Below are 25,978 nucleotides of genomic sequence, written 5' to 3'. Positions count from 1 at the left end.
AACAAATACATTCTCCAAGCACTCTGGGCCAGGCTGCGTGTGAGGAGCTGGGAAATCAGCATAAATCATCAAACCCCTGCCTTCAAGAACCCCACAACCTGCTGGTGGGGGCAGGGCAGGGTGATGGCCCCAACACCGCGCACTGCACTGAAACCAGGTTTTCTGAATGCGAATCCTGGCCCTCCTGCCGCCTAGCTGTGTGGTGTTGCACAGTGGTACAGCAGAAGATGCCGAGATCTCCTGGTGCCGCCCATTCTTGAACAGACTTATGTGGCGCAGACTCAGGGACAAAGACCGTGTGACGGTGGTGGCATCTTAGCTGGACCTCATTCACTCAGCCGTTCCTTGCATGTATGGGCCCCGGTTATGCTCTGGGCACTGTGTCAGACCCGCGGTGTGCCTGAAATTCAGTCATCCCCCAGGAGACAGGTGTGGTGCTACGCTCACTTCACACATGACGAAACAGATTCAGCAAGGCTAAGTAACTTGCCCGAAGTCACACAGCAGGGCCATGGCAGAGCCAGGCTGCAAACCCAGGCAGTCTGGGTTTTGGCTTTGCCACGCTGCTGCAGGTGATCTGAAATAGGTTACTTCGGATTTCTGTGCTCAGTTCTGCTCTGTGAGGGATCGTGAGCGTACATGCCTCTGGGTGAGACATCGTGAGTTAGCGCAGGCCGTGAGCTTGGAACAGCGCCAGGCACACTGTAAGGTCTGGGAGAGTCGGCCGTTGGTTGTTGGCTCAGACTCCAAAGCCCTGCTCTGACCATGCCGTTCGGTGGCCTCAGAGCACTGTGGTCTCCCTCAGTGTCCCCTCCGAGGAACTGGTTCTGTGCTTGGGGACTGATGAGACCTTCACTACGGTGGCAGTGGCTGGGGGGTGGGGCGGGGTGTCTGCGCTTTGAGGGCGGCATGTGGTTTGAGTTTGAAACTTTACTTCCTCGAAGTCTAATGAGCCTCTGAAAGTGATTAAGCAGAAGACAGAAAGGTTAAGCCAACGCCTTTTTATCGGAAGAAGTAATATCAAGACTAATGTCCCCAAATCCGTTTCCCACAGCTCCTGCGATCTCTCCCAAGAAGGGGTTATTTCCTGGTGTGGTGGAAATTCGAGCCCAAGTCCCCACATATCCAGGCCAGATGAGGGACTGGCTGGCAGCCCCCCGACCACCACACACAGTGGGCTCCTTCTTTTCCATTTCCAGGGAGCCGGGCTGGGAGCTGAGCGCTCTAGGTCAGGCCCTGGACCAGCCCCTTCTCTCCCCAGCGTCCTCAGGGGCCAACGCTCCCTCCTGCCCCTGCTCTGCTCAGACTTACCTCTGCACTTTCTCTTGGCTGAGGGGACCCTTGTCCACACAGACTTAGATGCTTATCCCTATAGGGGCCCTTCTCCCTCTGTTGATACAGAGGTCCCACATTTCTGGAATCCCAAAATGAAAGTTTCCTGGCACCAGGTAAGGATTGCCGAGCTACTGCTCAGACACCAGAAAGTGGGTTCCCCACCCAGCCCGGATAAAGGCCCCAGGGGGAAGCCTCTGCTGCCCCGATCAGGGGGTGACTGATGGGTGATTTGCCGATCACAGGGCTGGGCTGCCCTCGCGGCTGTGGAGAGCTATTGTGGAAGAACTGTTCTTTCAGGCAGGGGAAGAGCATCTCCACGCCTGGCGGGGACAGAAAGGGAGGGCTCACAGCAACCTCAACTGTTCCCCTGCACCCTGGTCACTTCCCCAGTCAGGGGGTGATATTTGAGGTCTCCCTCCAAAATGCGTCCCTCTTCCGAAGCTTCTCTATAGCTCTGCAGTCTCCGCTCCCCTTGGCCTATGTTCCTGCAGTGGTGCCCTGGGCTCTCTGTGAGTCTGTCTTCCCGGGAGGCTGAGAAAGCATTCCCCAAATTTCCTGAGGGGGCAGGACCCAGAAAGTGCTCATTTCTTCACCTGTTCTTTGAACCTTAGCATATTAGACCTGACGGGAGTCTTCCAGATCACAGAACCATCCCCTCAACGTACAGATAAAGCCCAGAGAAGTCAGGGGACCTGCCCGAGGTCACACAGTGAGTCAGTCACAGTAATTAGAACCCAGAGAACCTGACTGAGTGCCAGTGACCACTAAGCCCACTACCTGTGTTGGCAAAAAAGGCTGTAAATATGTTGGAATATGAAGCGGGAAGTGGTTACGAGCAGCACATGTGTTGTGTATTGTGTGTTATGCACATATGTTGTGTGTGTCGTGGATGTTGTGTGTGTGGTAGCTGGGTGTGGTGTGTGTGTGTCCGTGGTGTGTGGTGTATGCACGCGTTGTGTGTGTGTGAACACGCACACTTGCTACTGAGAAGGGTTAAGAGTGGATAGGGGGACTCCATACAGGCCAACAGAGTTGTTGGGACAACCAGGCAGTTATTTTTCTGAGCAGGAGAACATGGTTTCCCAGCGGGACTCCAGAACCCCCATCCAGGAAGCGTATTCACAGACAAACCTTCTACGTGATCTGGACAAACCAATGGGTGGGTGTACACGATACAGCAGAAACACAAGGTAGGGAAGACCTGGGTAAGTGCCTGACAGGGAGGCTGGGGGTCAAGACAGTGTTCCTAGAGAACATGGTTTGTGCTGAGTCTTGAAGGATATTAGACAAGGTTCTCAGAGAAATAGAACCACGTGAGATATATATACAGAGAGAGAGAAATTTATTATAGGAATTAACTCATGCAATTATGGAGGCCAAAACGTCCCAGGATCTGCCCTCCGTAGCCAGGAGAACCGAGAAGGTTGGCAACGTGATTCAGTCTGCGTTGGAAGGTCTGAGAACCAGGAGCACCAACATCCGAGTGCAAGAAAAGAGAGATGTTCCAGGTCAAACAGAGCAAATGCTGCTGAGAATGGGGCCTGGAAGGCAAGTTTTCCTACAGCTAAAGCTCAAAAGGAACTTATTATCCTATACTCCGGCATCCAGCCGGCCCTCAGATGTCCCGGGACACGTCTGTCCCAAACCCTTCATCAACTCACATGGGTCCAACTCCGAGCACAGGGACCTCACTACTCCTCAAAGCAAACGTCTCCAGCTTTTAAGCTCAAATGTGTCTCTGAATACCGAACTGGGAATCTTGGGACAACGCCTGTCCATTTTGGGGTGGGAAATAGGACCACCATAATCTTCAGGGCAGAGGGATTCTTTTTTAGCACAGAACACGAAGGCAGCCTTTGTGAATGTCTAGGGATTGTGAGAGCTAGTCACGGACGAGGAGCTAGGAAACTGGGGGTCTGGCCCCACCCCTTCCTTACTGGCCTGGTGCCTGTGACTTCATCTCCCCAGGCTTCAATGTGCTTGTCTGAAAACAATGAGGTTAATCTATGCCCATTTCATATGACTGTGGAGGAGAGCAAATCAACTCTTGAGTGTGAAAGCACTGTGAAAAGTAGGTAGTACTCTTTCAGGGCAAGGAATTATCTTTAATAATGGTGATGATTATCATTAATTTGGGTGGTAATGAGAATCATAACAATTCATCCATAGAAACTTTCTCTCTAAAGCCTGGGAGTAAGCTAGAGCACAAAAGCCAAGGTGAACAAACATTCAGCCTGCTGTCAGAGAGGGTAGATGACAGCCCAGCCTTGGGGAGATTTTTCTGTCAAGCTGCCCTCCCAGAGGGACAGACCACCCTTCCTTGGAGGAGTGAGCTCCCCATCCCCTGGAGGCATCCAGGAGGCCCTGGGTAGCCCCATGTCTCTGAAAACATAGAGGGGATTCCTGTCTCAGGGGGAGGAGGGTTGGCTGGGTGGAGTATGAACCAGAGATCCCTCAGAACACTTTCACGCAGAGGGGGTGACTCAGACCGTAAGCCCCTCGCTCCCCTTCCTGCTGGCTACTCTCCCCGCCCCTAGCAGCCCCTGGCAGCCTTGGATGAGCTGTTATAAAATCCCGTTCCTGGTCTCTGTGGAGCTCCCTGCCCCCACACCCCAGCCCCTCCTCTCTCGCAGGGTGTGAAGACGAGGGTCCCGGGCTCTGCTTGCATTCCTCTGCTGAGCTCCAGAAAGCCGCCCCCTGCCCAGCCCCCTCCAGCCAGCTGGAGCGTCGGGGTGGTCAGCCCCCCCCTCCCCAGGCCAGGAGACGGAGAAGAAGACTGGGCGACCTCCCTCCGCCGTTATCTGCCCCCATCTGTAAACAGCGCCCGGCCCTCCCCGGGGCCGCCTCGGCCTCACACTCGGGGTGACAGGGTGTTTGGACGTTCCGAGACCCTCACCCAGCCGCCTTTGTTCTCCAGGCTTAATGAAGGGACTGCTAAAACCTTGCTGGCCAGATAAGATGACAGGGCAGTCTTTTAGGGTTATGGATGGTATACAGAGGTGACAGGACGAATTCCTGTGTGCAGAGGGGTCCCAGGGCACTGCCTTTTGTCCAGAGGGGAACCCGTCGGAGCTGGTACAAGTTTGGTCCTCCGGCCTCCAAAACAAACACTTCAGCCGCCCGCAGAGAGGCTGGAGGGGGATTCGGGAGCCAGGCACTTGAGGGGAGCAAAGAACCTTGTCCCCCAAACCAGAGCCCAGCACACCTGGGAGCAGCCGTCTCCACCTCCGGCTCCCCTCGGACTTCTCCCTCAGTCGTGAGAAGAACCCCATCGCGTTCGGGGCACTGGAGTCCACAGAGCGCGGCTCCTTATTTTTACTTGCTCCGCACAAACCCTTGAGAGTTAGGATATGGGGCGGGCGGCGGGGGGGGGCTCCGGCCGACGTTATCTGCTTTGAACTTGGGCCAGATCACTCGCCGTCCCAAAGATGGAGATTCTCACGTGGCTGTGGTGGGAAGGCCATGAATTAGCATATTGGGAAATGCTTGTAAGCTGCGGCCCCCCGTGTGAGCGCTCGGCTGGGTCGCTGGGGGATGGCAGCTCAGGAGGGACAAGATTCCTCCGCCGTGTTCCCTGCTGCGTCCAGCCTGAGCAGGGGTGCGGAGGAGGGGCCGTCCTGCAGTTTTGTTTGCTGAACGCACAGTTGGCGGCTGGACTTGAGGGCTCCCGGGCTCTGCCAGGGCGGTCAAGGGGGAGCTGGTTTCTGTTTCGATGCACAAACATAGGTCCAAGGGTCTCTTGCTCTGGCTTTGAGGGGTCTGCCCCCCGCAGTCCCTGGGGGGGGGGGGCGTCTCTGGCTGTGGATGGAAGGCCTGCTCCCACTCAGCCACCCCGGCGCTGGGCCCACCCTCAGCTTCCACATCCCAGGCAAACCAGGCCCCACCGGGTGGGTCCAAACTGGCACCAGGTCAAAACACAGCCTCCTCCCTGCCCCACCCCCGACACACACACTCGCGCGCGCACACACACACACACGCACACACGCACGCACACACGCACGCCAGAGTGCTCTGCTGCAGCTGGTCTCTGAGCAGGGACTGAGTCCTTGGACCTGCACAGTCTCCAGCTGGACTCGAGGGTGAGTCCTGACACCCCTCAGGCCTCTCCTCACTTAGGAGGTAGTCCAGAGCTCTGGGGAGCAACCTCTCCTCCTCAGCCCCTCATTCCAGCCCTTAAAGACCAAAGGGGAAGGGGGGCCCATCACATCAGTCCTGGAGGGGATGGTCCGGTTTGGGGCAGACGGTACCAATTCTATTTTACTTTCTTCAACATTGAGCCATCTCCTTCTGGTACTTCTATTTTGACAGACCCCTGTTCTCTTGCAGGTAAGGTAAAGAAATGGAGTAAATGGACGGTCGATTGTTGCAGGGCAAATGATGGGGTGTGGAATTGTTTTTACCCCTTTTTGAGACCCTCGATTGGTCTGCCATTGGACCTCAGCCACCACGGGGGGGGGGGGGGGGGGAGCCCCCCCCCCGGGCGCACAGCCCTTGCCGCGCCCCCGCCCACCGCAGGGGGACCCAGGAGGGGCCGGATGGGGGCCTGTCAGCCCGGCTGCCCAATCCCAGGCCCCCAGGCGGAGACCAACAGAGGCCTGTGGGACAGAGTCTGTGGGTAGGGTCAGCCTGATGCCTTATGTAACAAAATAGACTATGACAGAGAACAATAAACACCGCCTGGCAGATCAACTTGCTTTCTGGCAAGGGCCCCGTTGGTGAAGAAATGTTTCTTCACCCACTTTCTTCCTCCCACTGAGGCATCCGTGGGAGGTGACACTCCTACTCAGGGAAGGCCCCTCTCCCACCTCCATCAGCTCAGCTCTATTTAGCAAGAGTTTCTGCCTTGGTGTCCCCTGTGTTCTGCACGGCCACCCCAAATCCACAGGCATACTGAGATGGCAGCTAACCTTCTCCACCACCCTCAATGGCTCCACGTTGCCCCAGGATGAACACTGACAGTCTCAGTTGGGGATCCAAGGCTTTGCCCAGTTCCCAAGTCATTTTCTTCCCCTCCACAGCCAATGCCACATTTTTGAATGCACCGTTCCCTTCACTTTCTGGCCACCACAACGTTGCTCATGCTGTTCCCAAAGGCGGACATGCCCACCCTCCCAGATTCTTCCTCATCTACAGGTCTTTCTCATCTTTCAATTTCTAACGAAAACTCCCCATGCCATTCACCCCCTCTGTACATCTTCCTCCAAAGTATATTCCTCATGTGTTCATTTTGTAGTTGGCTTTGATATGTTTGTCTTCCCATGTCGTTGGTAGCGGCTTGAGCAAAAGGAGTGTGACTTATTCCTTGTTGTGCACCCCTCCCTGCTCTGGAGGAGCTCTGATCAAGACCGGGGCGTGGAGGACAGGCATTTAAATAAATGCACGCAGCCGAGCTTTTGAGGCGCCATGGCAGAAAAACGCATGGCGTATTTGTTTAAACATCTAGGTCGTGGGAGCTGTTGGGCAAAAGCAGAGGGGGAAATGTGTATATAAGGGACCACAGTGGTTAGTTGAGTATCGTTGGACTATTCCTGGGGTAGAGGACCAGCCCTGTGGGCCATGCTCACAATAGGTCATTGTCATGTAGGTGATGAGAGTCTTTCAAACACTTCTTTCATTATAAATAATCAGAAACTACCTTTGTATCAATAAATATCACAAACCCTCACTTATCAGAGCTTAACTTTCCATTCATCTAAGATGTCCGAAAGAGCACCAATCTAAAGAGTAATGAGCAACAAAGGAATAAGAAAACCCTGGGGAAATCAGGGCATGTTCTAACTGGCCACTTTGCTGACCAGAAGATGCACCCACACAACACGTTGAGCCCTTGGCTCTAAAAGACACAAGTTGACAGGACAAGGGGCAGGAGAGAGGAGACAGGTGACAGAAGGGCAGAAGGTGGGGGAAGAGTTGGGTAAGATTGATCAATAACTTCAAACAAAAGGAAATCAAGTGGACAGATTGATAACAGGCAAGGCATATTTCTTATACGTTGCTTCATTCCAAAAGACATTTGCCAAGGTAGGGAGGAAAAAATTTCAAATAGCAGATAATAAGAGAAAGAGTTAATGAAGTTGAGGCATCCCAATCTGGTACAAAATAGGTAAGGCGATACCAGAGTTGTTGACAAATAGGGGGGAAGCTGACACATCGCAGGCAACTCACCCTGCCCTCTACCTGCTCAAACACAAATATAAAGAAGAACAACCTAGAAGAGAAAAATCAACAGGGGCTCCTGCATGGCGTAGCCTGTTAGGTGTCTGACTCTTGGTTTCGGCTCAGGTCATGATCTCAGGGTGGTAGGATCGAGCCTCATGTCAGGCTCCACGCTCAACGGGAAGTCTGCTTGAGATTCTCTCTCCCTCTCCTTCTGCCCCTCCCCTCACTCTCTTTGTCTCTGTCTCTTTCTCTCTCAAATCAATCAGTCAATCAATCAATCAATCAATCAATCAATACAATCTTTAAAAAACAGAGAGAGAGAATCCATAGGTAGGCAGAAAACTGTATAGTTCAGGTCACTTCCCAAATCTCAGATTGGACCAGTCTTTGGAAATCGTCTCCTTCCTCTAACCAAAAAGCCACCATCATTTGGGGGAACACGGATTTACTTGCCAATTATTTCAAAAATGTCTAGCCGTCCTGCCTGAATGAAAATGCTCTGTTCCTGTCACGAGTCTTCTGACCCATACACGAAAGTGACGAGAATAGAGCCAGACAGATAGTGAATGGTAAGGATAGGCTGGTAATAGACAAAACGAGGTACATACATACAATGGGATACATTCAGCCCTGAAAAGGACTGAAATTCTGACATAGACTAACATGGATAAACTATGGTTTATATACCAACAATACCTAGAAGAGTCAAATTCATAGAGACAGAAAGTTACCATCGATGTTACTGTGGATGGGGAATGGGGAGTAACCTGCTGTTACTGGGGAGAGATCCTCAGTTCAGGGTGATGAAGAAGTTCCGCAGATGGATGATGGTGATGGTTGTACAACCAGGTGAATGTTGTACTTCATGCCGCTGCATTGTACACTTAAAAATAGTTGAAATGGGGGCGTCTGGGTGGCTCATTTGGTTGGGCGTCGGCCTTTGGCTCAGGTTGTGATCCCAGAGTCCCGGGATTGAGTCCCACGTTGGGGAGTCTGCTTCTCCCTCAGACCCTCCTCCATCTTGTGCTTTTTTTCTCTTTCTCAAATAAATAAATACAATCTTTTTTAAAAAAAATCATGGAAATGGTAAATTTTGTGTTATGCGTATTTTACCACAGGGGGGGAAAAGTGCTGGGAGATCAACAAGGTTCGGTGGGAGGAGCAAGCAAACACATAGCTTTCTTCTACCATTCTGCCTACCCCAACATAATTCAAACATAATTCACAACCAGTTTCCTGGCTGGAGAGCTGACCAAAGGGGCACTGGGCTGTCCCCTTCGCTGCATCGTTTACGTGGGCCAGAAATTAAGTAGCTGGCCAGTGGGGTGGACTGACGTGAGCACCTGGGCCCCACCGGTGTTCCAAGGGGAGAGGGCAGGGTGCCTCAGGACGGCCAAAAGAACAGGACAAATGACGTCATCTGCAACGTCAACACACACACAGGGAATGTGGACATGCTCCCCTCTGGAGCTGCATGGATTTTGCGTTCAGAGACGCGAGGGGAAATTGTGGAGGCAACGTTCATGAACGTTTCTTCTGGAGAGACGCATGAAGCCACTCCGTGTCCGCAGTGGGACAGACAGGCGAGTGAGCCCGTGGGTCCCAGCTTCCAGCGTCCGTGCCAGGCTTTCACCTCCTCGGCGTGTGGACCATGCGTGTGGAACGATTACCGTGCACACCTAGAAGCCCCCTGGCCTCCTACCCACCGTGTGTCGCTGCCTGAGCAGAACTGGCCACACGCTGACCTCCTTCTCGGCCCCGCACAGCAGAGACTCACACCCTCTGTGAACGGGTGGTCTTTCTTTGTCACTGCTCCACATTTTGCCATCCCTCTCATTTCTTGCTATTAGCAAGGCCCATCCCCCTCTACTGTGTCCGCCGTGGGGCCCTCCCCCCCACCCCACGGCTTGTCTGGCAGGGACAGTCACACTGTGACTCAGAGTCATGGAACCTTCTTCATCCCTTCCCTCCTGTGACCCCCACAGCGGCCCCTGGGGTTGGCGGTGCAGGGTCATTTTTCCTTCGACAGCTGAGGACACTCAGGCTTCTGAGGACTTGCCCCGGCATGCAGCACGAGCCGATGACCCCCCCCGTCAGGCCCTCTCTCCAGACCTCCCCAGCACCCCTCCCAGGTTTGCATGCAGCTGCCTCAGTTTCCCCTCTGGACCCTTGCTTGACTAGCCAATCCATTCATACTCTTAGGACTGTGAGAGGCAGAACAGACCTGAGCACATCCCCTCAACCCCCAAAGGCTTCCTTAAGAGGAGTGTCGTCTCCGTGGAAACTCTTGGGCCTCCTGCCTCACCTGGGCTGCTTCTCTTCATGTTGCCGATCGGCCCGCCCCCTCCTCACACTCAGGCAGTGTGCCCGAGGCCCTGGATTCGGCCGGCGGGGAGGGCCCCCGAAACCAGCTTATGATGTCACATGATGAGCACTTGCCTTTGGAAGCCCACACGAGCATGCAGCTGGGGTGCTGGGGCCGAGCCAGCCTCGCACCCAACCTCTCCCTTCATGGAGGGGTCCAAGGTCACCAGAGGGACTGTGTCTTCCAGGCCTGCAGGTTAGAAGCCAGCCCTGACTTAACCCTTCTGTCAGTGGCTAACCTGACTGGGACAAACAGGCGGGAGCAGGGTGGGGGTGGGAGTGGGGTCATGAGACAAAAATCCCTTCGCAAAGACAGGTAAGGGGGAGGGTGTACAGTCCCGGCTCCGAGGGCAGCCTGCTGGGCCATTGGGAGATCCAGGCCCCAGCCCCAATCCCATCACTGTTGTGCAAGGTGACTCAGAAACATCCCTGTACTTCCTGACCTTCAAACTTGGGGTCATCCTGTCCACCCTACTGGAAGAAAGTAACGCACAGGGAGCTCTTCAGAGACGTAGGAAGGGCTCACCCCTCAGACCTGAGGGATGGCTGTCACAACCATACCTTCCGTCCAGCGCAGGTGTCCTTCCTCAGGTAAACGGTCACCATTGGAGGTGCGGAAGGGAAGCGGAAGGAGCTGACTCTAATGGGGCGACCAGAGTGGGCCCATTGTGAGCAGTGCTCCCACAAGACGTTCCTCAATGGGGAGGAGGGTGCTGGGTTCTGTGGGAGCCCGGAAGGTGGGCACCTAGCCCTGCCCGAGGCGTCCGTGGGGCTTGTCGGGGCCCAAAGGTGGACGAGAGGGAAACAGAAGGCTTCTTGGGGCAAGGACCAGGCCCAAAGACGGGGCAGGATTTGTCCCTGTGAGGAAGGTTTCCGGTTCCTCCTCAGGGCTCTGCGCTTAATTGTTCCTGGAGGAATCACTTCCTCCCTAGCTGGGCCCTGATTTTCCTCCTTCATCTCTGAAAGGGCAGAGGCCAGCGTAGTGGCACGGGGTGTACGGAAAGGAGGTGGGGGTTGGCCTCAGCATTTCTGCAAAGCAAAGATCTTGCTGCTCTGAGTGTGGAGCTCTGAGTCCTCCTCTTCCTAGGACCCCATGGAGGTCAGGCACCAAGAAGGCACATGAGAGCTACAGGCATGGATGGACCCAGGCACATGGAGGAAACCTACATTCAGAACCAAATTTCCAAAGCCCGAGGGGAATGGGGCCAGGGGAATAGGTGTGGACATCTGAAAGAGGGAAACCGAGGGGCCCAGAGTGAGCAGGAGACAGGGCAGCCGGCGGGGGAGCCTCACAGAAAACTCCGTCACCAAACCAAACCACCCCCTTGGTGGCTCCCGCCAGAGGGTAGCTGCCGCCAGCAAGGAGGGACCTCAAGCAGGGGCCAGGCTGAGCAGAGAGAGGTAGGAGTGAAGGCTGGTAGTGAGGCGGATGCTACGCCCAGCACATGCACCTTATTTCCACTCTCCTGCCTTCGGTTCTCCTGTGCGCAAAATAAGAGGTTGAATTCCACGATCTCACCAGACTTTCCCAGGCCTGCTTTTCTCGGTTCTGTAACTGGAGAATTCTAAAAGCCCTGGACTCCATGGTCCCCGCGTCCGGGCCCCAGCTCCACCACTCACTGCCTGTCTCACTTCACACGAGCACTTTAAACCTCTGAGCCTCAGTCTCCGGGGCTGCAGGATGGGATCATAACAGTAGCTCGCCTAGCAGGAGCGTCATGAGGATTAAGGGAGAAAGTGCTTTCCAGGGCCCCGGCACACTCACGGCCTGACCCACAGGAGGCCTCCAGAGATGGGAGCTCACTTTCTTTGTCACGCTTCTTTGTTTCTCCTGGCTCAGTCATTTTTCCCCAGGAAGGCGAGCTCTGTTAAGGGAGAATCAGGGCAGAGGAGAAGACAACTCAACTTCTCCAAGTCCTCCGGCTGCCCCCGGAAGCACTCGCGCAACGGAGGAGACGAAGCAGGCCCGAAGGGGAGGTGGTAGGAGGGCCAGGCTCCAGGCCCGTGGGGACGGACAGGGATGGGGCCGGCCACAGCCGAGGGAACGCTCGCTGAGCCCCGCCGCCAGGATTCCAGGCCCTGGGCCCGGTGCTGTGTCCGCCACAGAACCCCGTCGGCAGCCCGCTGAAGAGGGTCCCGCTGTCCCCCAGTAAGCACACAGACCATCCGTCTCGCGGAGGGACCCGCACCTTTCCTGCTGCCTGGGGCCTCTTGAATGCCAAAGAGCAAACTGGACGAGAGACTGTTTCCGGACAATATCCTATTAACACTCATTACCCATAAAACGGGTAGGTTTCAAATAGCCAGATAATTGAGGCCATTGGGTGGAAGGGGGCTGAAATTACCTGATTAATTGCCTGACTTCGGGGCCTCACGTGTTTGGACACGGCCTAGGAGAAGCTGTTGGCGCTTTGAAGTCTTGCTACACTTTCCCTGCCCCTCTGTTTCCAGTCTCGGTATCCAGCCTTGCTTCCTGCTTTGTCCGTGAGCTTGCACACCTCATCAGTCAACCCAGGGCCGACATAAACTTTTATTTTTCATTCTCATTTTAAAAAGCAATCCCATTTGGCCCTTTCTCTGCTTTTATGTAGACCCGAGGACCAACAGATTCATTCGCATATTTTGTTCATTCAAGAAAAAAATGTATCGAATGCCTACTACCCGCCAAGTTCTGTTCTAGGCTCCAGGGGATACAGCAGCAAAAAAATAAAGTAAAAAAAAAAAAAAGAGAGAGAGAGAGAGAGAGAGAGAGAGAAAACAAAAACAAAACCAGAAATAGAATGGGGCCACCCAGTTCAAACCCAGGCTCATCTCCGGAGGGTGTGGGCAAGTGATTGAACCCTTTCCAGCCTCCGTTTTCTTCCTTGTAAAACTAGGGCGATGACAGTACCTGACCCCGGGGGTTATTTAGAGAATAAAAAGGCACATTATCTAAAATTAAAAACAAAATGAAATTCCCTGCTCATCTGGAGCTTACACTCTAGCGGGGAGAGGGAGACAAATAAACAAGCTCGCATACACTGTTCCAGATGGTGATAAAAGCTTTGGACAAAGAGGAAGGCAAGGTGAGAGGGGCGCTCTGTTCCATCTGGCAGTCAGAGGATGCCCAAGCTCGGGGGCAGCTGCAGCCTGCGTGGGCTTCCGGGGAGGTGGCGGGGGCGGGGTTAGCGCTGTAAGTCCCACACCCAGAGAGCCCCTCCGTCCCGGGGATGTCAGGCAATGGGTCACTCTAGAGTAGGAAGCTCAAGGCCCTGAGTGGGGAGCACAGGAGTCAGGGACAGATGGAGCCAGATGAGCAGGCGGAGAGTGCAAGCCTGGTGGGCAGAGCCTGGACCACATCGCCCCGCATGTGCTTGGCCCCTTCCAGGCTTTACCCTTCCCTAAACCCCCAAGAGCCCCCCCCCCCGAAATGTGTCAGCGGTGGGGTTTTGTTTCAAAAAAAAAAAGAGAATGGAGATTTTTTTTTTTTTTTTTTTTTTTTTTAGCAAACACCTAGTATAATGGCTACTCTTCGATGATGTGTCAGAATAACCCCACGAGGCAGGCACAGTCCCCATCCTTGTTTTACAGGGAAGGAAACTGAGGCTGGGGGGCTATTCATTCGCTTCTTGCCCACTCTCCTGGCCCCGAGCTTGGGTTTGACCTGGGCAGCCCGCGCCAGGGCCAGCAGCCTTCCCAGGACCCTGCGGTGCCCCAGGGTGTCGTGCAGGGAACGTCTCCTGTCACTCTCTCCATGTGCTGGAGAAGCAGGCAGGACAGGGAGTGGCCTCCCAGGGCACAGATGGGGAAACAGAGTCAGAACGGGGCGTGGCTGGTATACCACATGGTGGTCTGTTGGGATCGTGACATTCCAATTGAAGCCTTCTGAGGCCCATTCCTGACTTGTCCGTTCTGCGGCATAACTAGTAATGCCCATAGGGGGAAACAGACCTTCTCTCCCCAAACCCCAGGCCGACCTCCTTCCAGGGGCCGGGTTCCAGAAAAAGAGGCAGAGGTCTAGGGATGCAGTTGAGGAGAGGGGCATCGCCAGGAAGGGACAGGGTGCCCCACCCACACCTTCCCCTTCCCAAGGTTGCCTCTCCCCATGGCCGGGGGGGGGGGGCGCGGGGGTCTGCTGCATCCGGGGAAACGGCGGAGGGAACTGGCCTGGACAGGTTTCCCCTCACCCCATCCACCCATATCCCTGCTGCTTCTTCCCCAAGGGGGAAGAGAATTATTTGTTTTTCCTGTTGCCCTGATTTATGGGCCACTTTGTTCTTTATCTATTTGCACAAACTCAGTAAAGTGACCCTCTCCTTCCCAGAGGCCAGAGATTCTGTCAACACCTCGGGGTCACAGGTCATTCGACCTGCCCAGGGTGGAAGGGGTTGCGGGAGGTCACCTGGGGATGGATAGTAGATACCAATTTTGCTCAGCCTAAGTGGCTCCAAGGTGGGGCTCCTTAAGGCAGAGAGGGAGAAGTGATCTCGTACAGAGCTTCTACAATGCACCGGGTCCTTAGTCCTTTGGGGCCTTCTGGGTCCTTCCACCCATAGTCCTGACAGGGAGACGATCCTTGTCTTCATGTCACAGAGGTGGAAGCCAAGGTCTGGAGATGTGGGGATGGGTCATCAAACGTGACACCAAGCGGGACTCACATCAAAGTCTCCTGACTAGCCAGCTCACCATCTGCCCAGCACATTTGTCCAGTGAGACACACGGGCCAGGAGGGCTTCACTGACCAGGGCTGGTTTATGTCTTTTCTAGCTGGGGGCTCGGGTCAGAAAACCCAGCCCAGCTCGCTGTCTTCCTCCTCCTCTATGTCAGGGACCCCAGTCCTCTGCTCCCCCGACACCTCTCTGTGAGTCCCAGGACTGCTCCATTACAGGGTCGCTGGACTGTGTCCACGCAGATGCCAAAGGGGGACAAACTCAAGCCACGCTGTGGGCAGACTTCACCACATGCATTCGCAGGCAAGTTGGAACCACTGTCGAGCCCCCAGCTTCGAGCCCCAGTGGCTCCTAAAGGCTCAGTGAGGAGCCCCCCCCGGAGGCCTCTGCAAATGGCAGATGCCCCCTAGCCATGTGACTTGGAAGAGCTCTCATCCTCCCACACTGACGTCTCTGCCATCAGTACAATGGTGTGGAATTCACAGAGATGCGGATGTGGGTTCCACGGAAAACCGTATGGGAATACTCTGTGAACTGTGAAGGATTTCCTTCCCCTCATTTCGCAGAAGCCGGGATAGAGGCTCAGAGAAAAAAATGGAGCTTAGACAGGGAAGCCAGATGGGCCCAAAGTGGCATTGCCTAAGATGTGGCTTCACCAATCTGCCCAGGAGTCCACAGCCCTAACTCTCCCTCTGCAAACATATCACAAAATGGACTCACCAAACACTCTCAGGGAGTTTTGGGAACCTTCCGAAGACCTGCCTGAGCCAACCAATGCTAACCTAATGTAATCCAGGCTCTTCCAACTCGTTCCAAATCAGCCACTTGGAATTCTGTTCAGGCCAGCCAACTGAAATCCTTGAAGCCTAGAATAACAAAAGAAATGCATGGCAATAAACATGATTCAATTAAATTTGACCCATGCCAGTCCAATATTTCCATCTCAACAAATTCCATCAGATTCCAGTTAGTACCCAAACAACTCAATCCAGTATAACCCAACCCATCCAGCCTATCTCAGAGCGATCACCCTAGCCCGTGCTAATCCAATTCAGTCTAATTCATACTGATCTCATGCCAAAATGCTTCCCAGGCCCAAACAATACAGTCCAACCTGTCACAAGCAAATGTCTCTACACATATCTTGAAGATAAAAACACTTTTTTAAAAAGATTTTATTTATTTATTTATTTGAGAGAGAGAGAGAGAGAGAGAGAAAACGCTCGCAGAGTGGGGGGAGGGGCAGAGGGAGAGGGAGAAGCAAGCAGACTCCCCGCTGAGCAGGCAGCCTGACGTGGGGCTCGATCCCAGAACCCTGAGATCATGACCTGAGCTGAAGGCAGATGCTTAATCGGCTGAGCCACCCAGGTGCCCCTAAAAACAATTTTTTTAAGATGAGAAATTAAATCTGAAGAAAATCACCTTATGATGTTTCCAACCATTTGGGTTCCAATAATTCCTTCAAGGTAAGTTTTTTTTTTTTTTTTTTGGTCTATACAGCACACTATTCTCATTCCGGCCTCTACTTGGGAACCCTTCCCTCCCCCTACTCATATCTACTTGTCAATGTCAGTGCTTTGGACAACCCTTGCCTCCGACAAGGATGACTTCCCAGGAGATTTGAGCACATGGTTTCTCTCTCCAGAGGTTCCCTTACATTTACTGAGACCCTTCCTAGCAGAGGGAAAGCTTCTACTATGATGTCCTTTACTGTTAGTGGGAATGGGGCCTTGCCCAGTCACACTGTGAGCTTCTGGAACCAAGGATCAGTGCAACAGTAAACTCTGCAGACGGTATTTGGTGATACATGTAATTTCAATGGTCGTTTCAACCACACACATTTTTTATTCTACATGTCATCTTTGTCTTGAGAATCTCACCCTTTGAAAGGAGGCAGTTCACTCGGACTGCTCTTTCCTTATTCTTGCTTGCTTCCAATTCGTTCCTTACTCTGTAGCTAGATGAAGCTCTAAAAACCTGTCACTCATAGCCTTAAAGTCCTCGGATGGCTCCCCATTTCCCTTGACATAGACCAGACTCCTCAATAGCGCTCCCAAGGTTTCTTAAGACACGTCCTTTACTCCCCCCACAACCTTCGGCTTCCACTATCCTCTGCTCTCCACCCTCCTTGGCCCTTTGCAGGTACTGTCTCCGTTAATGGAGTATCATCTCTACCCCTCCATCCAGTTAGTTTCTTCCCACACTTCAGTTTTTAACTTAAGAATCACTTATTTCAGGAGGACTAGATTGGTTTCCCTGGCAAGCTATCCCCGTAACATCCTACCTTTATCAATTTTATTGCAGTTTCCTGGGTAATGACTTGCTTGCCCCATAGATGTAAATTCCATAATGGTAAGAACCATGTCTGACTTTTTCCTTGACATCTGTGTTCATGGTCAATATTGAATGAATGAATGAATGAATGAATGAATGAACAAGATACTTTGCATTGCCTCAACCTAATTATGACGTCTCCAGGTCATTCATTCACTCATTATCTCATTTATTGTTTTAGCAAAAATTCCTCGAATACATTCCACACACCAGACTCTGCTATGAGCTCCAAGGATCTTGACCCCCTCACCTGTGCTCAGGTCTGCCAGCTTCTGTAAAAGGATCTTCCAGTTCATCCACACACTCCACCGTGTGTAAAGGACCGACTTTGCTCCCAGGCCTGTGCAGACACAGAGGGGAATGCGGGGCTGATTAGCTCAGGCCAGGTGTGTAGGTAGGTTGGGGTCAGGGAAGGCTTCACGGAAAGGAAAACACTCGAAGGCCTCAGAGAATAAGGAGCATTTTGTGAGGCTGCCAAGCGAACGAGAGCATTCTAGGCCAATGGAGAGGCTCCTTTGAAGGCCGGGGCCGTGACACAGGATGGCACTAAGAGAGGGCAGGAAGCAAGTGGCGAGTGGCAGAGCCGAGATTCAAGCCCAGGTTTTCCCCAACCCAAAGAACAGTCTCTTTTCCCTGTGCGCCGATTTTCAGGGAAGCCCTTGACAAAGATCCACCCTCCTGGGCCTTGCAGGGAAGATTTAGAAACCCTGTATCTTGATCTGGGGAGAACTCTCCCTTTACTGAAGCTACTTCTAAGTAAGCAAAGTGAATATCTGAAGCAATTATTCAGATAATTAATGTTAGAAACACTCCCACAAAGTTTTTTTTTCCTTCTCCATTATTACCATATTTCAGGTGTACAGTGGTGGGTTTTTCACTTAAATTATTTGCTTAATTGTCTTGCAGGTGTAGACACATTCTCAGAGGGAAAAGACTGCCAGAGCTGTATGCCCAGACCCCAGCCCCAGGCACCTTGGCACAGAGAGACCTTTGTGAGTGAACCATCTCGTAGAAATCACAGTTATTACTATTGGAGAACATAAGATGTTGGAAAATTGGCCTGTGCACGAGTGCAGAAAATGTGCCCCCCCAGCCCCCCGCCACCTCCAGACCAGGAATTGCCTGTATGGGCAGAGGCACTAAATGAGCTCCCTCGTCATTATTTCAAAAACCGACCTGGTAAGAAATTTGGCCCCTGGAAATACCGCCAGGAGTTCTGAAGTTAATACATTTAGAGAATGTTTAAACATCAGAGATGAAGAGCTCTTCAAACCATCTAAGCAAACCACAAACCCCCTCCTTTTATAGATGGGAATGCCAAGGCCAGAGAAGGGCAGTCCCTCGCCCCGGGTCACACCAGCTGGTCGGAGTCTGACTTTGTCCTCCTTTGGAGGAGAGCCTGCTACTTTCCCTTCATCTGTGCCCTCTTGGTGACTCTGCCCGGCCAGCCCCGGGGACAACGGCATCCAGCAGGGGACAAGTGGGCTCTGATTCTACCTGGCCAGCCACACCTGTCTGCACTTTCCTTTCAATGTCTTCAAGAAATCGGGCATTTCATCTTCATGAGGTTGGTGCTACTATCCCCATTTTATAGATAAGACAGACTGAGGTTCACGAGATTAGGTGACCTTGACAAAGTCTCCAGCTAGGGGTCATAACCCAAGTCTGATGGATTTGAAAGCCTGTGTTACTCATTTTCCCAACAGCAGCCCCCCCTCCCCAATATACCTGATGGCCACAAGCTGGTGGGCAACACAGCAAGATAATGGAGAAGAGACTAGGGGACCAGGGATAGGTTCATAGGACTTCAGGAAAGTTCCTTCCCGTCTCCAGACCTCAGTCTTGCCGAGTTTAGAATGATGCTGTTGGACGAGACACTCATGGCCTAATACAAACCACAGCGTGAGCAATAAACACCAGAGCCACTTCCTGGGGCCCTGTGGCCGCCCTAAGTTGGCTCCTTCCCTGGTTCACTCCCGACACGGGTATTCATTAGGGACCTATTATGGACCCTATGCTCTGAAGCTTTCACATCTGCAAGCTCTATCATTCCTCACGATGCTATTATCCCATTTGTGGGAAGAGAAAATTGAGGCTTAGCACAGTTAAGTGACTTGCCCAGGGCTGGGCACTTAGGCTGTGGCAGATCTGGGACTGGTGTTTGAGTCATGTGACTCCAAATTCGGTGATCTTCCCCCAGGACCGAAAGTCTGTCCAGGCTCACAGCCTGAAGTTGCCACAGGGGTTTCTTGATGGCGCAGGCAGGTAAGCAGACAAGGTAAACTGTGCTGGGGGCGTCAGCAACAGGGCCAGACACACTTTTGCCAGGATGCTTTTCCTCCCCAAGGTCCAAGGTTGGGGTCCAGAACCTTCCCGCTGCCTTTGGGTGACCTCAGTAAATGGGCCAGGCTACCAGTGAAGTCCAGCCAGTGGCCTGCCCTTCAGCTCTTTGCAGTTTGAACTTAGAGTCAGCTGAGGTCCCATAATACCAAAGATGCCGCCAGCCGTGGCCTCAAAGAAATGCCCTCCATGTCCCCACGAAGACCGACCGACGCACGAGGAGCCATTTGCTGCCCGCCCGGCTGAAAGAATGGACATTCTTGAATTCCACCACCAGCGCACAGCACTCCCACACACCCCCTCGTGGGAGAAGCACAGACAAGAGGTGGATTCAGTTCGGGCACAATAAACACACAGAACGCTTAGCCGCCCTGCATCTCCGATCTGATGCTTGGTCCCTGCACCCCGCCTCCCCAGACCAGATCAAGTGTCAAACAGGCCTGGCTGGTTCAGAGTGGAGCCCTGTTTCCTGCAGCACCCTGGTCTCCATGAACTGCAAAGAGGCTGGAGTTCAAATCCGAGTTCCTGGGTACGAGGCCAGCTTGCATTCATGAGCTCCGTAACATTGAGCACATTCCTTGCCCTTGATGGGCCTCTGTTTCTCCAACTGTCGGCTCTGTCCTATCCACCTTGCTGAGGTGCTGGAGGGCCCGCGGGGGGTGATCTGGGTTTAGAGCTCAAGCACTGAGCTTCTCCATACAATGGCGCTTCTTCTTTGGAACCCCTGACGGTCAGGACTCGCAGCGTGTGCCCCATAACCGTGTTGAGTGGATGTTTGTCATTCTCTTTGGCCCCCCAAATCGGACAACCCCCCCACACACATATTAGCTACCCACGAGTCCTGATGGGAGTCAGAGCCCACGCCCACGATACAGGCTAAAAATGACTAGCCCTGACTTCCAGCTCGGTGCACGTGCTCCTTCCTGGCTTGGTCTTCACCACCAGTCGCAGCTGCCTAGATGTGACTCAGGGTCGTTGAGGCAGGAAGTGGGACACTATGTGGCGGGGGGCGGGGTGCAGGGAGAAGTAGTAGGTGCAGCTAATGGAGCTCCTGGGCAGTAGTGGGTGCTTGGCAGGCGGCTGTGGCCGTGAACAGTCCGGTCCCTAAGGCTGGGCACGTGGGCGAGCAGCACGCATCGGCAAAGGCATCCGTGTCTGTGCGTATGCTTCTGCCATTCGATTCCCACTACAGGCCTAGGTCTCTAGCCCTCCTGGACTCTCTGACTCTTTGAATGAACTCCCCTTGTGTTCACATCCCCCGGGATCGTTTGGGTGGCTGACAGCTAAGAACTTTGACTGCTAACCATGCCAACTGACTATTTCCCAAGTTGCTGAAAGCCCTGGATTCTGGTCTTGTCTTTGTCTGTGTGTCCTTGGGCTAACCTCTAATCTCAGAGCCTTCGCTGCCTTCTGGGTAAAATGCAAATTGTAATGCACCCCCCATTGGAGGGCTCGAGAGAGTAAATGAGGCCATGTATGTGACAGCCCGTGGCCTGAGCATGCCACATGAAGAATTCTTCTCCCATGACGAGGATTTGAAGCATGGATCGGGGCCACAAAGGCGGCCATGTCTACCACTACTCCCTGCCGCTCGCTTGCTGAAGCCACTGCCCTCCCTCTCCTTGGCCCCCCAGGCAAACCTCACTCAGGAAGCCTTCCAACCCTGTCTCCTTCTTGTGGCTCCTCTCTACCCTGACCTCTGCTTAGCAGGTGCATGCTTTGTTTCTCTCTAGCCATCTGCCATTTCCCCACCTCCTGCCCTTCATTTCCCAGACCCTACCCAAACTTTTCCCCAAATCTTTCTCCTCTGCTTGCAGTGAGGGCCGTTTCTGAATTCTCCCGGAGGAGTTCAGCAAGAAGCAGGGATGCACCTGAGTCCAAGGGCTCTGACTCCTCCATCTCCAAATCCCAACCTCCAGCCCTGGGGCCTGGCAGGGAGTGAGCTGAAGCAGTCAGCTCTGCAAGCTGGGGACGGTGCAGCTCAGTGCATCTGGTGGTGGGGAAGGCCCGGGACCAACCTCCGTTCGAAAGATGAGAAACACTGTGGAGAGGAAGTGACTTGCCCGAAGCCAGCATTTGCGCACAGGTACTGACCCAGCCCCTAGCGCCAGCCTTCGCACCTAACCGAGCCGGCCCTCTCTTGTAAACACAGCCGCTCTGTATTCCCCCCGCGGGCCAAGGGATTCCAGTGGGACTTGTTTGCTAATAGTTTTTGTGATATTCCAGAACTATTACAACCTTGTTGCTTATTTTGCACAATTTCTTCACTCCATACAAATGTCTATTCTAAAAAAAAATTGAAGAAGAAAAAAAGAAAGAAAAAAAACCCCACTTCGGTGGGGAAGATGCAATTACTGCCTATAGATAATTAGGGGGCTATTTTGGTGCCGAAGCAGGGAACACACTGAGGAAGTTGACAAAGACAAGTCCACAAACAAAGAAGTGACTGGTCTAACTTTCTCTTGAAGCACAAATAATTCACTTTTTTTTCCCCATTCTCTCTAGAAAGTGAAATCAGCCAGCCTAGGGTGACCTCAGGCCTTGGAAGAGGCTGAATCACAGGGCATAGAAGATCCCTTGGACACCCTTGCTGTGCAGGAGAGGAAACTGAGGCCCCACAGGGTAAGGGCCTTGCCTGAAGCCCACACAGCCAGGCAGGGGCAAGGTCTTGAAAAGCCCTCAGTCAGGGCATCACAACTGAAGGAAGGCTCCCACATCACCAGCCCACCATCAGAACCCATTTGGCCACAAATACAGTGGGCCACCACGTGCCCCCTGCCTTTACCCATGACTTTCGGGCTGCCTAGCATGGCCTAACAAACTCCTATTCATCCTTGACAGTCCAAGGCAAATGTCACCTCCTCTGGGAAGACTTTCCTCCTTGGCCCAGTTAAAATGAACTGTGTTTTTCTTCCTGGGTTCCCATTCCACAGACCCTGTGCTTCAGACCCATCACAATGGAGTATACATTGCTGTGTACTTACCTTCCTCTCCTGATAAGCTGTGAGTTGTTAGAAGGGAACACCATGTCCGAGCCCCACTGTAGCCCTAGCACCTGACAGCATCCTTGGCAGAGAGTAGGTTCTTAGTATTTATTTCATGAACAAATGATTTTGGTTTAGCAATCTTGCAGAGTCTCCTTTCATTTTAAAATCCTGGAGTCCGAACGAACGTTTGGCGTATCTACTGTCCCATTTCCCTGCTATCTTAAGGAAATGAGTGAACAAGGGATCGATTTCCTTTTCACCTCTCTGGGATAAAACAGCAGGTTGGCCTTCCTTGTGTGAGAGTCTTGATTTGTGGGCAAGTGCATTTTCCTACCTCAAATTATATTCCAAACACACTTGAAGAACTACCTCTGTAGAGGAATCCCATCAGAATTCCTCTGAAAGGCAAATGTCTCAGCCTTCTCAATGTGCAGTATGGGCTCCGGGCCCCAGCCCAGAGCTGGAAGTCCCTATACCCGATGTGTTCTCTCCTGCTAGTGGGGAGATGCCTTCTTAGAGGCAACCTGGGGAAGGGAGGGAGCCTTGGAACAGATCAGGTGGGCCCATGCCTCATGTGCACCAGCTTTATGGCCCTGAGAGTCTACCTGACCTTTCTGAGCCCCACCTTCCTCTTCTCTGAGATCCATAGCTTCAGGGAGAAAGAAATGAGGGATTCTACATAACGATAATGGCACAGGCTAGCCCTCCATACACAGTAGCTCTGCAAACATTGTCAAATGATAAATCACACTACGCGCATAAGCTGTTATAGTCAAGAGTTTGTATCAGTGGTGCTTTGGTGACAGCAGAGAAATAATAAAAGGGAGACCATCAATCCCAAAAAGAAGAATGTGAATTATAGCATACCCTAAGAAGGGAGGGATGGTGCTTCAAGAGGTAGACTTGAAAATTCAACTATTAGTTAAACTATTTTCTGAAACCCCGTAGATGAGCAGCTGCATCCTCAGGGCATCAGCAGGACTGTCCCCCCTACCCCCGCAAGTCAGGCCTCAGCCACTTTAGGGCATAGTGAGGGGGCACACTTTTCTTTCTTTTTTTTTTTTTTTGAAATCATGGAATCTGAATGATTATATCCACTTCTCTCAGACATATTTACCGATTCTCTGAAACGAGGAACCAGGCAAATTCAAAGCCTGCATAGAATTAAATGAAAGTGTTGCTCAGATTGAAATCTCTGCTAGAAAAAGCTCTGTTGTTCCCTCCAGTCTTGGATTCACAGGCAGTGAACATGACCAGTGTCTTGGTCCATTTCAACCAAGATAACAAAAATGCCACGGCCTGGGCAGCTGATACGCCACAGAAATGGATTTTTTACAATCCTAGAGGCTGGACGTGTAAGATCAGGGTTGCCGGCATGGCTGGGTCCTGGTGAAGGTCTTCTTCCCGGCTGTAGACTGCCCACTTCTTGCCCGTCCTCGCATAAAGACATAAGAGATCTCTCTGGGTCTTTTTCATAAGGGCACTAATCCCATTCATGAGGGCTCCACCCTCATGACATAAACACCTCCCAAAAGCCCCACCTCCTAATGCCATTACACTGGGGGTTAGGGTTTGAACATATGAATGGAGGGGGATGCATACAAATATTCAGACCATAGCAATCAGTGAAAAAAGAAGAGTTTTATGTTATTTGCACGTCATTTTGTTCTTTACTATGTACTTCGTGTAAAATGTTAGGATAGCATCTGACACAACTTAAGCCCTCAGTAAACATTAAGCCATTGTGTTGTTAATGTTCGTACTGAGTTTCAATATACACTGCTGCTGAATTCACGCTAACAAAGCAGAATGTCACTATTGATCATAACTAAGCTATTAAGATCTATCGGACACTCACCCTGTACAAGTCACAGACATTCTCTTGCTTCATCCCTAAAATAACTGTTACACAGATGAGGAAACTAAGACCCGGTGGGATTCGGTTATCCCGAGAGGTGATGCCATTGTGCTGAGCATCTGACATTAGCCTTCATCAGCTCTGGCCCCCTCATGGTCGTTGGATGAGGGACATTAAGTAACAGGCCCACAGTCCCACACCTGGCAAGTGGTGGAGTTGGGGTGAAAGTGAGAACCAGAGGACATGTTGGGATTCCATGGTGTCCTCCCCCCGCCTCCCCCTGCCCTCGCGTGTGAGTTTGCTTGGGCTGCCATAACCAAGTACCATACACTGGGCAGCTGAGGCAGCAGAAATGTATTCTTTCACAGTTCTGGAGGAAGTCCAAAGTGAAGGTGTTGCCAGGGCGGTTTTTCCTGAAGCCTCTCTCTTGAGCTTGTCAACAGCCACCTTCTCTCTCTATCCTCACATGGCCTTTTCTTCATGGACACATCCCTGCTGTGTTTTCTTCTCTTATGAGGATGCCAGAGAACCTGGATTCAGGCCCCACCCTCACAACCTAATTTTATTTATTTATTTATTTTTAATTTATTTTTTAAAGATTTTATTTATTTATTTATCAGAGAGAGAGAGAGAGCACAAGCAGGGGGAGTGGCAGGCAGAGGGAGAAGCAGACTCCCCACTGAGCAGGGAGCCCGATGCAGGACTTGATCCCAGGACTCTGGGATCATGACCTGAGCCCAAGGCAGACACTTAACTGACTGAGCCACCCAGGCATCCCCTTCAAGGCCTAATTTTAACTTTATCACCTCTGTAAAGACCTTATCTCCAAATACAGTCACATTCTGAGATACTAGGTGTTCGGGCTTTAATAGAGCACAGTTTGAAGAGCACAGTTCAGCCCATAGCACCCCTGTCTTCACAATAAAGATGACTGAGCCCAGAATCAAAGCAAAGTGTGTGTGTTGGGAGCAGAATCCAGCCTTCTGGAGCATTGTTCTGTGCTCTTTCCACCACGGGAAAACCACTGAGTTCCATCCCCCGACATCCCCATGCGCTCCTAGGAAACAGCCACATTCCTAGATGCTTCACATGAATTTTCTGCCCTAATCCTCAGGACACCACATCATCGTGCAGCTCCCTCCATGAACAGCTTCGAAAAAGACTGTCCAAAAAGCACACATCTTGTTCTTTATGTAGAACCAAAGAAGGATCTCACCTTAATGAGAATTCAGCCCTGGGTCATCAGAATAATGCAATTTTTCAATTCAGCAAATACTTATGAATGCCTCCCACATGCAGGAGCTGGTCTAGGGGCTGAAGACATATCAGTGAACAAAGCAGACCAAATCCTCACTCTGTGAGACACTTTCTAAAGAGAGACAGACACGAAACACATAGATCTCTTCTATAATAGGTGTTAAGAAGACAATGCAGGGAAAGGTGATAGAGAATGATGAGCAGATGCTATTTTATATAAGGTGTTCAAAGAGACTTTTCAGAAATAGGTATGTTTGAGTCGAGACTGACATGAGAGAGCAGGTCAGGCAAATATATGAGAAAAAAGGCATTTCAAGCAAGTGCAAAGGTCCTGAGGCAGGAACACATTTGTATTCTAAGGACAGCAGGAAGGCAGGATGGCTGGAGGGGAGTGACCTAGGAAGAATCGAAGAAGATGAGCTCAGAATGCTAATAGGGGTATGACAGTGAAAAGCTTTGCAAGCCATTATAAGCCCTCAGCTTACATTTTGAGTAGGTAGAAAAGGAGGACAGTTTGAACTAGAAGGTGACACGATCATCTGACTTATTTTGTTTGTATTTCTTTTATTAGTGGTGAGGTCAAGACTCTGTCCATATGTTTAAAGCCATTAATGTCCTCTTTTCTGTGAATAGTCCAAACACTGCCCATTTTCTTTTTTTTTTAATTTTTTTATTGTTATGTTAATCATCATACA

At 52.0% G+C, this 25,978-nt stretch overlaps 1 long non-coding RNA gene across 1 annotated transcript in view; it reads right to left on the bottom strand.

Moving 5' to 3' along the window:
* Window positions 1–15,271: 15,271 nt before the first annotated feature.
* The window catches only part of LOC141373477 (uncharacterized), a 36,025-nt gene continuing 25,318 nt past the window's right edge, over window positions 15,272–25,978 (bottom strand). The window contains exons 2-3 of the long non-coding RNA XR_012379534.1: window positions 17,092–17,181; window positions 15,272–15,373 (exon numbers count right to left, since the gene is read on the bottom strand). This is a non-coding gene — a long non-coding RNA (uncharacterized lncRNA). The remainder of the gene's footprint in view (window positions 15,374–17,091; window positions 17,182–25,978) is intronic.

Source organism: Callorhinus ursinus, unplaced genomic scaffold, assembly GCF_003265705.2.
Source record: "Callorhinus ursinus isolate GAN/ISIS: 27379988/994484 unplaced genomic scaffold, GSC_fseal_2.0 scaffold10, whole genome shotgun sequence".
Taxonomy (NCBI): Eukaryota; Metazoa; Chordata; class Mammalia; order Carnivora; family Otariidae; genus Callorhinus; species Callorhinus ursinus.
Note: the sequence above shows the minus strand (reverse complement) of the source record. Positions and strands in the feature narration are given on the sequence as shown.